The following is a 13,795-nucleotide window of genomic DNA, read 5'->3' on the forward strand; positions in this document are numbered from 1 at the left end:
TTGCTGTTTAGATGTCCTGCCAACAAGTTTTTTCAAAAAGGTCTCAAAGACTTTAGAGTCAGACCTGTTACAGATCGTCAACTTTTCCTTAATGTCAGGTGTGTTTCCAGAACCACTAAAAACTGCTGTAATCAAACCTATACTGAAAAAGGACAATCTTGACAAGACACAAATGAAAAACTACAGGCCGATCTCAAATCTCCCATTTTTAAGTAAGATCATTGAAAAAGCAGTTTCTCAACAGCTCAATTACTTCTTAAAACAGAATAACTGCTACGATGCCTTCCAGTCAGGTTTTAGACAGAACCACAGCACTGAAACCGCTCTGACAAAAGTGTTTAATGACATATGTCTGAACACAGACAGTGGAAAAATGTCAGTCCTAGTTTTACTGGATCTCAGTGCAGCATTTGATACAGTTGACCACAACATCTTACTCAAATGACTGGAGAACTGGGCAGGTCTTTCAGGAACTGTACTAAACTGGTTCAAAACATACTTAGAAAACAGGAAATACTTTGTATCAATAGGTAACTTCACATCTGAGCAGACAAGTATCACATGTGGAGTTCCCCAAGGTTCCATCTTGGGACCCCCTCTGTTTAACATTTACATGCTCCCACTGGCACAGATTATAAAGAACAACAAAATAAACTACCACAGCTATGCAGATGACACACAAATATATATCACAATGTCACCAGGAGACCGAGGCCCTGTACAGGCTCTTGGTAAATGCATTGAGGAAATTAATGACTGGTTGTGCCACAATTTTCTCCAACTAAACAAAAACAAAACTGAAGTAATAGTCTTTGGCGCCAAAGAAAAACGATTACAGGTCACCAGAGAACTTCAATCTATACATCTAAAAACCACAAACCAGGCGAGAAATTTGGGTCTTGGACAGACCTAAACTTAGAAAAACACATTAAGACAATAACAAAGTCAGCTTACTATCACCTCAAGAATATTTCAAGGATAAAAGATCTGATGTCTCAACAGGACCTGGAAAAACTAGTCCATGCATTCATTTTTAGTAGGCTTGATTACTGTAACAGCATCTTTACAGGTCTACCTAAAAAATCAGTCAGACAACTACAGCTCATTCAGAACTCTGCTGCTCGAGTCCTCACTAAGACCAAAAAAGTGGACCACATCAGTCCAGCTCTGAGGTCTTTACACTGGCTGCCTGTCCGTCAGAGGATAGACTTTAAAGTTCTGATGCTGGCCTATAAAGCTCTGAATGGTTTAGGACCAAAATACATCAGTGACCTCCTGACCCAGTATGAACCTTCCAGATCCCTCAGGTCATCTGGATCCGGTCTTTTATCAGTTCCCAGAGTCAGAACCAGACACGGAGAAGCTGCATTCAGCTTTTATGCTCCTTATATCTGGAACAAACTCCCAGAAAGCCTCAGATCAGCTGAAACACTCAGTTTATTTAAATCCAGGTTGAAGACTCACCTATTCTCAGCTGCATTTGAATAAAGCACCAAATCCACACTTTTAAGCTTAAATTTCAAAACTTACACTAACTACTGATCTTATCTATTTCTGATTTTATCTGTTTTGATGTCATGGTCCTGGGTCTTTTGACCCAGCGTTTTAAGTTTGAGTTTATTTTGTTCATTAGGTTATCTAAGTTCATTTGGTTATTAGACTCCTTGTGTTTTCTTCCCCTGTATTTAAGCTTCCCCTCACCCTTCGTGTTTCATGCTGCGTGTCTTATGTTATCAAGTTTGTATTATTATGCCTAAGTGTTTCTAGTTATTATTTTCCCCTCGTGTTTCCAACCATGTTAAATCTCCCCTGCTCTTCATGCGTTTCATGTCTGTGTCTTACGTTGTCAAGTTCGGGTTGTCATGTCTATGTCTCATTATGTTTCCTGTTTTATTGTGAAGAGGTCTGGTGTTCTGTGTTCATCATGTTCAGTTTTACTCTCCCACTGTGACGTCATTATGTTCATGTGTGCCAGCTGTTTCCTCATGTGTCTCCACTTCCCCCTAATCACCTCCTGTGTATTTAAGTCCTCTGTTTTCAGTGCGTGATGGTCAGGTTGTCTGTTGTCCACGCCATGTTTCCTATGCCATGCTTCCAAGTTTCTTGTCTAGGTTTTTCTTATTGTTTGTTTAGATTTCCCAGTTTAGGTTTGTGTTAATTTTGCTTCAGTTTGCCTTGCCCTTTGTTTGTACCTTTTTTTTTCCAGCCATATTAAACGGCTCGCTTTTTGTTAACATTCAAGTTTTGTTCCCTGTTCCTTGGAGTCTGCATTTTGGGTCCTTTTTCAATTCATACAGTCTGCCCTCGCCAGACTGTGACATTTGATTTTATATACTGTTTTGTTTGTTTGTTAAGCTTAAATTTCAAAACTTTAACTACTGATTTTATCTACTGTTCTGATTTTATCTGTTTTGATTTTATATACTGTTTTGTTTGTTTGTTAAGTGGGTTTAGAGCTCTGGGTAGCTCCCCAGCTGGGTCTAGACTGGGTCTAGAGAGTATTTTAAATTCAGGGAATTTAAAATAGAAAGTAGCTCGTCCACAGAAGGACTGGTAGCTCCCCTTTCGATAAGGGTTCAGATCGCGCGAACAGGTGTGGGATTAGAGCTCTGGGTAGCTCCACAACTGGGTCTAGACTGGGTCTAGAGAGTATTTTAAATTCAGGGAATTTAAAATAGAAAGTAGCTCGTCCACAGAAGGACTGGTAGCTCCCCTTTCGATAAGGGTTCAGATCGCGCGAACAGGTGTGGGATTAGAGCTCTGGGTAGCTCCCCAACTGGGTCTAGACTGGGTCTAGAGAGAATTTTAAATTCAGGGAATTTAAAAATAGAAAGTAGCTCGTCCACAGAAGGACTGGTAGCTCCCCTTACGATAAGGGTTCAGATCGCGCGAACAGGTGTGAAATGTGTGTTTAGTTAGTTAGTTTGTTTGTTTTAATCAATTTTAAATCATGCTTTTTATTTGTTTTTGTTTCTAATGTCTCTGTAAAGCACTTTGAATCACCTTGTTGTTGAATTGTGCTATACAAATAAATTTGCCTTGCCTTGCCTTACCCAAAGCTCCTCCTTCTGTCAGTCACTCAGTTTCAGTGACATATTTAATGGTTCACACCTCCTCTCATCATCCTACAGAGGCAGTGAAATTTCTTTCCAAGTTACAAGTCCATTCTCAGCACACGGTGACAACATGCTGGTGACTCTCTGTGCTCTCATCACTGCTCTGACATGTATAGATCCTCATTTATACTTCAGATTAGTTGTTATTTGTTGGATTGATATTTCAGTGGGTTTCTCTTCTTATCATTTGCAGGTGTGAGTGGTGTGACGGTGCTGACACAGAAACCTGTTTTATCAGTGAGCAAAGGAGAGGCAGTCACTATGGACTGTAACCTGGGGACTGTTACTAATAGTGAGGCGCGCTGGTATAAACAGATTCCAGAAGGAGTTCCTCAGTATGTGCTGAGGATGTATCATACCTGGAGTTCTCCAAGCTATGGTTCTGGGTTCTCTGCTCCAAAATTTACATCCACTCATCAGTCAACATCAGATTATCATTTGATCATCAAGAATGTGGAGGAGGGAGACTCTGCAGTCTATTACTGTCAGACATGGGACAGCTCTGTTAATGAGTTCGTATCACAGTGATTTACACTGTGACAAAAACATTCTTGTATTTATACCCTCTGTTAATTATGTGTAACAAGGAGAAATGAAACAGGGGGAAAGTTTTGAACATATGAAGAAAATGAGGTGCAAAAAATGCATGGAAAGTCATATCTATGAGTAATTTGAACGTAATCCTGCCACTTTGTGCATTCCCAACTGACGGTCTAGAAAAAGGTGTCTAATTTACCAAGCTGTGAAACAAGAAACATCTCATGATGGTAAAACCACTGAGCTCTCTCACAATGCTTGCAACCTTATTGTTGCGAAACATACTGACAGCATTGGCACAGTTGGCGTCATAATCTGGAAGTGGAAAGACAATCATTTCGCCATAACCGGTGACAACCAGGTGGTCCCTGAAAGAGTTCAGACAGAGTGAAAAGAATCCAAGGACCATCTGTAGAGAGCTACAGAAAGAAAAGAAAACAATCAGTAATGCACTCAATTTTTCAAACTATAGCCTGTATGCAAAAATTCACTGCTGAAGAAAAATCATGTTGAAGTGCATTTAAAGTTTGCTGAACAACATTTAGACATGCCTGAGAGATCACCATACTGGGAGATATACAGTCTTGTCAGATGAGATACAAATTTTCATAAAATGTAATTCTTCGGATGGCACAATAGACACCATGCTTGGAAGCCAAAAGCCACTGCAAATCACCTCCAACACAGTGAAGATTGGAGGTGGAAACATCATTGTGTGGTGCTGTTTTTCAGCATACAGCTCTGGCATATGTCATATAACTGAAGGAAGGATGAGTGGAAAATGCACAAAGACAATCTTGATAAAAAAATATGCTGCCATCTGTCAGGACATTGAAGATGAAGAGCGTGGACATTTCAGCAAGACAATTATACTAAATGCAGCCAAGGAAACTCACAACTGGTTTCAGAGAAGGAAGATAAAGTTTCTACAATGGCCCAGGTAATCATCTGACCTGATGACCTGAAAATCTGCACAATCTAAAATAGTTTCAAGTTGTCGTATGTACAGGAGACATGAATCCGTTATATTAAAATTGTGCGAAAAGGTGTTAAACCAAATGTGTATATTTTTATATAAATGTTGTTCACTAAAATGATGTGAAATATGTTGTTGATCACTCTTATTGTTTTCATAATATTTTAATTTGTGTTGAGGTTGGCATAAATTAAAATAAGATAGGTAGGCCTGTTTTATATTTCTTCAATAGTAGTTAACAGCAGCGGTCCCCAACCCCCGGGCCTCGGACCGGTACTGGTCCGTAAGTCGTTTGGTACCGGGCCGCGAGAGTTGAGGCTCAGGTGTGAAATGTATGGTTTTCAGGGTTTTTATCGGTTTTCAGCGTTATTTTGTTATCGTTTTTATAGTTTACTCGGTTTTCCTGGGTCTTTTCACGTGTGTTATGAATAAATCTTTTTTTCGGTACTGGTACTAGTTTTATTTTGTTGTATTTATCCACGACACCTTAAAGGCCGGTCCGTGAAAATATTGTCGGGCATAAACCGGTCCGTGGCGCAAAAAAGGTTGGGGACCACTGGTTAACAGTGTTACTAAAGTTAAAAGTAAACTTTAAAACTTTAAAAGTAATAAGAAACTGGCCTAACATTTTTTTTTTAAAAGAAAGAAAATTACTCATCACCTTTAAACTTCTCCCTCTCTTCCTGCCCAGCATGCACCTGCAGGTCTTAGTGTCTCATTCATAACCTCACGTTATCAGTTCTCTGTCAAATAAACTGATCGTACAATATGAACTGCTTACTGAAAATGTTTCAGTTGCTGTCATTTGGTCATTCAGAAACTGTTTTATTTTGGTCAAACAAAACTTTATGTATTGTCAAGAAAGTCTAAATAAAGTCTGTACTTATTTTTATTTTTTTATTTTTTCAAAAAAAAAAAAAAAATCAAACATGGAGAGCTTCTGGCTGTGGTAGCATGTCACCAAATGTTTTCACAGAAAAAAGTCAGACAAAAAATGTGTCTCCAAAATTCTGAAATACAGAGAGCACGCCTACACAGTGCTGAAGCTGAAATTTTGCACTTGTTAAAGGCTCTTTGGAATATAATTAAAAATAATCAAATTTAAATATGATCAATCAGAAATGTTCTCTCTTTTTAAATGTATCTATTAGTTTTTATTTAGCAAGTTTTAATTTTGATCAAACTGATTGTTCGTGACAAGGTAACTTACAAGAATTGAATTTCCTGGAGGAACCCATCTGAGGGATAAAGTTTCAGCTAATCTAAGAAGAGCATCTCCTCCAGCTCTCATACTGTAATGTAACCGCTGTGTGGCAGGCAGGTATTGGACCCAAATGCAGGGCACAGGAGACTGAAAATGCTGCACTCAAACAAAATACAAAACAAAGAGTGGCCAGGAACAAAGAAACCAACACTAGGAAAACAAAGAGCAGGAAAATGTGCCACCATTAGGGATTGAAAGTTTTCTGCTTTTTATTTGTTATTTTTGAAAGTTTTGACATAATTATATTAATTTTATCCTACAGTTTCTTTTAACTGCTGCATCTTAATGGTTTATCACAATGTGGGAATTTCAAGCTGGAAACTGGTTTCAAAAATCATGATAAACTGTTTTTATACATCACATTTATAAACAGGCCATTCTCATTTACAGACATTTAGTTACTTAATTAGATGATTTGTGCAAAGCCAGGCGTGTCAGAGAATAAAATACAGAGTTGAAGTTGAAATTCTAAACTTCATGTTGCTTCAGAAAATGTAAATCTAATTGTAATTTTTTAAACAAAATACAAGTTAAAGTATAAAATATAACAAACCAAAATCCTGCCACATTTAGGATATGGAGAAAGTCACCATTCCAAAATACAAAACAAACAAACAAATTTATTAAAAAGAATGGAAAATGATGATGTTGCCAAAGGTAAATGCACAAGACATTACCAACACCAATAATAATAATATTAATAGCACAGACAAGAGAAAGTAAAAAAATCAAATGCTCCTCCTCCTGTTAGTTGTATTAAATAGCTCTTCCACCATCATCTCTCCACTCAGTTCTTAGCCCACACTGACAACATGCTGGTGACTCTCTGTGCTCTCATCACTACTCTAACATGTAAAGTGTCTTGAATATACTGAAGAAAAGACTTCATGTTAGAGTTAAATGTCAGTGTGTTTGTCTTAACTCCATGTGTTCTGGTTGTTTGCAGGTGTGAGTGGTGTGACAGTGCTGACACAGAAACCTGTTTTATCAGTGAGGAAAGGAGAGACAGCCACCATGGACTGTAACCTGGGGACTGTTACTAACTATGCTGCTGCCTGGTATAAACAGATTCCAGGAGGAAGTCCTCAGTACGTGCTGAGGATGTATCATAGCTGGGGTTCTCCAGAATATGGCTCTGGGTTCTCTGCTCCTAAATTCACATCCACTCATCAGTCAACAACAGATTATCGTTTGATCATCAACAATGTGGAGGAGGGAGACTCTGCAGTCTATTACTGTCAGACATGGGACGGCTCTGCTAACAGTGGGGTATCACAGTGATTCACACTGTGACAAAAACCTCCTCACTGATACTTCTGCTTTTTGATGCTCTTTCACATGCTGAAAAAAAGACACATCCGAGAAACACACTGAAATCCCACCACCTTCAAATACTGTGTTATTTGTTTTGTTTTTTTAAATTAATTTTAATATTCATCATTGAAAATATGAATAAAGCAAGCAGAGGAATATAGAGATATTATTCAGCCAAAACATGTCAGAAGTGGACTAATACTGTATATAACTAAAAGTTATCTATAAGTAATAGAAATTTAGTAAACACCAGTCTCAGCTCTTAAATAGTGATGACTATACATCAGGCAGAAATAAATATAAAACGAGAAGAAAACGTGTGATGTGTGAGGATAAGGGCATTTGCATTTAAACTGCTCTGAATTTGTTGAGACTTGTTCTACCTCATGTTCTTATAGCGTTGGAGAGGGAGATGCTTGCAGGATCCTCTGGGGGCGCTGACGACGCACACGTGGTGAGGGCTGTGTCAGCACCTGTGGAACAGATGGAGATGCCAGCGGGCCTGTGCAGTTTGGTGCAGACAGCTTCGCTGCAGTCGCCTTCCCCTCGGGCTGGCCCACACCGCCGACCTCAGAGCTGCTGGGGATGTGGACAAGTCGGACACCTCATCAGGCAGTGCCCCAAGCTTGCAGCGGTTCAGGGAAACGCCCACGGGCCCGTGTAGGCGGGAGTACACGGGCCTGGGAGAACGACATCCCCACACCACCGCCACCTCCACCCGGTGCGGCCATCACTGTGGGCTGGACCCAGGTTGGCGGCTTTTGCCATGTTCCAGTGACGATTGCGGGGGTGTCCTGTACGGCCCTGCTGGACACGGGATCCAATGCAACGCTGGTCCGACCCGATATTGTCCCAACCGGAGCTGCTGTACAACCGACTAACGTGCAACTTAAGACTGTGACCGGTGATCTGGCCCCAATGAGAGGGAAGGGAGTGTTCCAGTTCAAGGTGGGGGACCTCGGTGTGTCTTATGCTGCCTGGGTGGCTGACGTGCAGGACGCCTGCATCCTTGGGCTGGATTTTTTACGAGCCATTGGTGGTGTACTGGACTTAGGCAAAGGCCTCCTCGTACTCCCTGATGGGAAGAAGGTGCCGCTTATTCCTCCCCCGGTCTGCACAGCATCTGCCGCGGCGTCCACCTCCACCGCAGAGACCCCTGCAGACCCGCCAGCAGAACAGCGAGCGGAGGAGGAGGAGGAGGAGAGGCTCTCAGCAGTGAGGAGTATCTGGTCAAAGAACTGTGAGGGGCTGACTCCACAGCAGCAAGAGAGTCTATGGCAGGTACTAAAAGAGTTTAGTGACATTTTTGCCCTGAAAGAAAGTGATGTTGGCTTGACACACTTGGTAGAGCACGTCATTGAGACCGGGGATGCCCAGCCTATTAAAGTGCGCCCCCGCCGCCTGCCCCTGGCTCATCAGGAGGCTGCAGACAGGGAGCTGTGTGAAATGATGAAGGCGGGCATCATAGAACCATCTGATAGCCCGTGGGCCTCCGCGGTGGTGATGGTGCCTAAGAAAAAAAGTCCTAGGATGCGTTTCTGTGTGGACTACAGACCACTCAACAAAGTGACGAAGAAAGACTCTTACCCCCTTCCCAGGATTGATGAGTCCCTCGACTTAGTAGCCGGGTCCTCCTGGTTTTCCACCCTGGACCTGCGGAGTGGCTACTGGCAGGTGCCACTGTCCCCGGAATCCAGACCGAAGACAGCCTTCTGCACTAACAGGGGACTATGGCAGTTCAAAGTCCTGAGTTTTGGCCTTTGCAACGCTCCTACGACCTTCGAGAGGCTCATGGACAGTGTGCTGGCTGGCGTCCCACGGCAACGGTGTCTGGTTTACCTGGATGATCTTCTAGTGCACGGGAGCTCCTTTGATGCTGCCCTGGATGCCCTGAGACAAGTGTTGGAGAGGGTGGCGGCTACAGGCCTGAAGCTGCATCCCGACAAGTGCCACTTCATGAGGAGGGAGGTGGAGTTTCTGGGCCACAAGCTGGGTCGTGAGGGCATCAGCACTTTGGAGGAAAAAATTCACACCATTACCGAGTGGCCCACACCAGCAGACCAGAAACAGCTCAAAAGCTTCCTAGGACTGGCGTCTTATTACAGGAGGTTTGTGAAGGGCTTTTCCTCCATAGCCGCACCACTCTTCCACCTGCTGCAGAAGGACCGTGACTTCATCTGGACCCAGGACTGTCAGCAGGCGTTCGACACCCTCCGCAGATCGCTGACAGAGTCCCCAGTCCTTGCCCCCCCTGACCCCGCCCTGCCTTTTGTCCTGGACACTGACGCAAGTAATGTGGGGCTGGGAGCGGTGTTGTCGCAGGTTGGACCGGAAGGGGAGAAGGTGGTGGCGTACTTCAGCCGGGTCCTGAACAGGAGCGAGCGGCGCTACTGTGTCACACGACGAGAGCTGTTGGCTGTGGTGGCGGGGGTGAGACACTTTAAATACTACCTGTGCGGCACAGCATTTGTTGTCAGAACTGATCATGCTGCCCTTCAGTGGCTGATGTCTTTCAGGGAGCCAGAGGGACAGGTGGCTCGCTGGCTGGAGGAGCTCCAAGCCTTCAATTTCACCGTGGAGCACAGAGCAGGGACGCACCATTCTAACGCAGACGCCCTCTCTCGCCGCCCATGTGCTGCAGCTGGCTGCCGTTACTGTGAGAAGCGAGAGGAAATAGAGCGGGAACTCACGACAATAGACGGAGCAGCACAGCTCGCCTGCAGGGTTCTTCTGGTGGTGGATGCAGCGGAGTGGAGGGCACGGCAGGAACAAGACACAGACCTGCTGCCAGTCCTGCAGTGGCTGGAGAAGGGGGAGCAACCCCTTTGGGATGAGGTCACTGGGTTTTCCATCTGTACCAGGGGGCTGTGGGCCAAGTTTGCAGCTCTCAGGCTGAAGGAGGGGGTGTTGGAGCGTGCCTGGAAGGATCCTGCCACGGGGGAGGAGAGGTGGCAGGTTGTGGTGCCAAGGTCGCTGAGGTCAGCTGTGCTGGGAGCCTGCCATGGGAGCACTGGCTCTGGCCACTTTGGGGTCTCCAAGACTCTTCGCCGCCTCCGCCAGGGCTATTACTGGGGTCAACAGCGGAGGGATGTGGAGGACTTTTGCCGCAGCTGTGATGCATGTTCCTCACACAAAGGGCCACAAGACCAGTCCCGGGCTCAGCTTCAGCAGCAACCAGCAGGAGCCCCAATGGAGCGAGTAGCTGTGGACGTCATGGGCCCATTTCCTCGCACAGACAGAGGAAACCGCTATGTTCTTGTGGCCATGGACTATTTTACCAAGTGGCCGGAAGCATACGCCATCCCAGATCAGGAGGCTGAGACGGTCGCTGATGTATTAGTGGAGGGGATGTTCAGCCGCTTTGGAACAGCAGAGACCCTCCACAGTGACCAGGGGCGTAACTTTGAGTCCAAGGTATTTGTTGCCATGTGTGAACGCCTTGGGACTAAGAAAACCCGCACCACCCCACTTCACCCCAAAAGCGATGGGCTGGTGGAAAGGTTTAACAGGACGCTGGCCCAGCAGCTAGCCATCCTTACCTCAGAACACCAACGGGACTGGGATTACCATCTTCCCCTTACCCTCATGGCCTACAGGTCGGCAGTGCAGGACTCCACCCAATGTACGCCTGCCCTGCTCATGTTAGGGAGAGAGCTGAGAACTCCTGCAGAGTTGGCTTTTGGGAAACCCCCGGACGCGCCAGAGGCACCACCGGGCCGGGACTACGCAAGGAAGCTGCAGGACCGGCTGGATTCTGCACATTCCTACGCCCGAGAGCAGCTGGCGAAGGCAGGCCTGCGCCAAAAGAGGAATTACGACATCACCACTAAAGGGAGGCACTTCCGTGCTGGGGAGCTGGTGTGGGTCTACAGCCCAAAGAGGAAGAAGGGACGGTGTCCTAAACTGGATAGCAGCTGGGTGGGGCCTTGCAGCGTCCTAGAGCGAGTGGGGGAGGTTGTTTACAGGGTGCAGTTGCCTCCTAGGGGGAGGATAGTAGCGCTGCACAGAGACCGGATGGCCCCCTACAGAGGACAGTCCCTCCCCTCCTTTCCAGAGGGACGTGTACAGAGCGTCCATGACCCTGCTCAGAGGGGCCCCGACCGGGGCTGCGTTCCCCCCCCTCGGACTCTTGACCCCAAAGCCCCGAAGCTCCGCGTCCTCCTCAGGGGCTCAGGAGGTCAAGGAGGGAACGTAGGCTACCGCCCCGCCTCAGAGACTGTGTCGTTCCCTCGGGGACGAGGAACTTATTGCTGGGGGGGCAGTGTAACGATGGTTAAGTGTTACTGGACAGTGACATGTTGGTTTTCTCTGCACACTGTTGTTGTTCCTTTAAGATTCATGTTTGGTTGGGCTGCAGGAAGTAGTGAGGGTGGTGTACAGGAAGGGGTGGTGGGACCTGGTTGTTCTGTGTGTGTGCCAGGCTGAAGAGAGGTGTAGTTCGAGAGCGCTTCCCCCTGAGTTAACAACCCGCTGGCTTATGTGCCGAATAAACGGACAAACTGAGACCCCAACCGTCTGGTTCTTGTGAACGTTACAATATATTAGACTTAATAGTTACTATATACAGTAATGGACTTCTATTCATTTTACATCAAAATAAAATAGAAAGAAAAGTATGTCTTTGTGCTCCCCTTTTCCCTGTTAATGCCCTATCGCGCCCCCCCCCCCCCCCCCCCCCCCCGGCTAAACTTTGCTAGATCCGCCCCTGCAGAGTTACCAGCGTCAGCTACGTAGAAAAAGATCCTGGTGTAGAAAGAAATATTAAATAAATTCTAACAACAGCTTATCAAGCTTAAACGTGCTGCTGTTGTTCAGCCGCTGGTTTCCTCTTTCTGGTGCAAAGTGGGCCAAAAACAAACAAGAGAGACGGACTCGCGACAGAAAAGCCGATCAGCTGATCATTAAGCAGTTTCATGATTGAAGTAGCAGCAAGAAGAGGCAGTCGCTCCATATATCGTTTGTTAAGCTTAACGCAGGAATGCTTTACAAACATTCAGAGATGGACTTACACACTTGCTTTACTTCTCTCGGGGATAACTTTGTCGGAGATGAAATGCCGGGTTGCTAGCGAAGCTCCACATGCTATCCAGACCACCGACAGGTCCCGCATGCCACAGCCGCTCTATCACGTGATGCATACTGCTCCGACGTGCTAACGTTCTGAGGCGAGTTACGGCGTGTTGCAAGTTTTGTGAGGTGCTTTCGTGATATTTAATGGATCGGATTAAATTTTTTATTTTTCTCCGATATCCGATCCAGTAATTTAGGTCAGTATCGGACCGATACCGATACGTAATATCGGATCGGTCCATCTCTAATACTTACATATCTATATTATTGCTAATATATATTGTAATATGTCTATATCACTGAAGCATTTCTGGATGGATGCAAACTGCATTTCGTTGCCCTGTACCTGTGCATGTGCAATGACAATAAAGTTGAATTCTATTCTATTCATTCATGTTTTTGTGTGTGTTTCCTGGCAGATGTTGATGCAGTGATCGTGTTGACCCAAACACCTGCTGTCCACACAGTTTCTCCAGGTCAAGAAGTTGTTCTCAACTGTAACATAGAGAGATATGATGGGAATTCTGTTAGATGGTATAAACAAGTTCCTGGAGTGGCTCCTTAGTATGTTCTAAGATTTCGTCATTCTAGCAGCTCACTCAGCTTTGGAACAGGATTCTCCTCAGACAGATTCAACTCTAAATCCTCATCAAACATTGATTACCAGTTCATTATCAAGCGAGCAGAGACAGGAGACTCTGCAGTGTATTACTGTCAGACATATGATGACTCTGCTTCTGCGTACGTATCACAGTGATTCAGGCTGTGACAAAAACCTCCTCAGTATTACTTCTGCTTTTAGAAACGCTTTCATATGCAGATAATATATATATCCAGTGAACTAAGTGTAACCCACTATCTTTAGACTGTGATTTTAAACACTGGAATGTTGTTGGTGTTTTTTTATTCATTTTAACCTTGATTATTAAAAGTATAAAAAGAAAAGTACCGAAAAATACATCTCATTCACTAATATTGGCCCAAATTATAATATGTAAAAACACATAAACCAAACTATCCAACATACAGTATTTTATGTTTTTGCAAGTTATTTTTAAATAATAAAAAAATTATAGACTTCTCTCAGCTCTTTCATGGTTGTAATTGTTTAATTGTTATATTCCAGCTGCAGTAAATGTGACAGTAACCAGATTCTATCTGTCAGAAAGAACGAATCAATAGAAATATACACTGGATTCATCAAAAACACATTTTTAAATGGAGAAGCAAATTCTCATTTTATTTAGAGATGTGTTTATGATGTTTGTCTTAATTGTACACACATTTATATTTAATGTGTACATGTTCTGATTTTGACACTCCAGTTTCATGTGAATTTCCAGAGAAGTTCATACATTTCAAGGTTGTTGATTATGTAATTATAACAGGTAACTGTAAGGGTTAGCGGGATTCTGATCTTTTTTTTTTCTTGTCCAAACATAAAAACTGGTAATGGTAAAAGCATCAGTAATAAACCTGAAGGACATAGCAACCATCCTTCCATACATACATCTTCTT

Source organism: Astatotilapia calliptera, chromosome 4 (assembly GCF_900246225.1).
Source record: "Astatotilapia calliptera chromosome 4, fAstCal1.2, whole genome shotgun sequence".
NCBI classification, from domain to species: Eukaryota; Metazoa; Chordata; class Actinopteri; order Cichliformes; family Cichlidae; genus Astatotilapia; species Astatotilapia calliptera.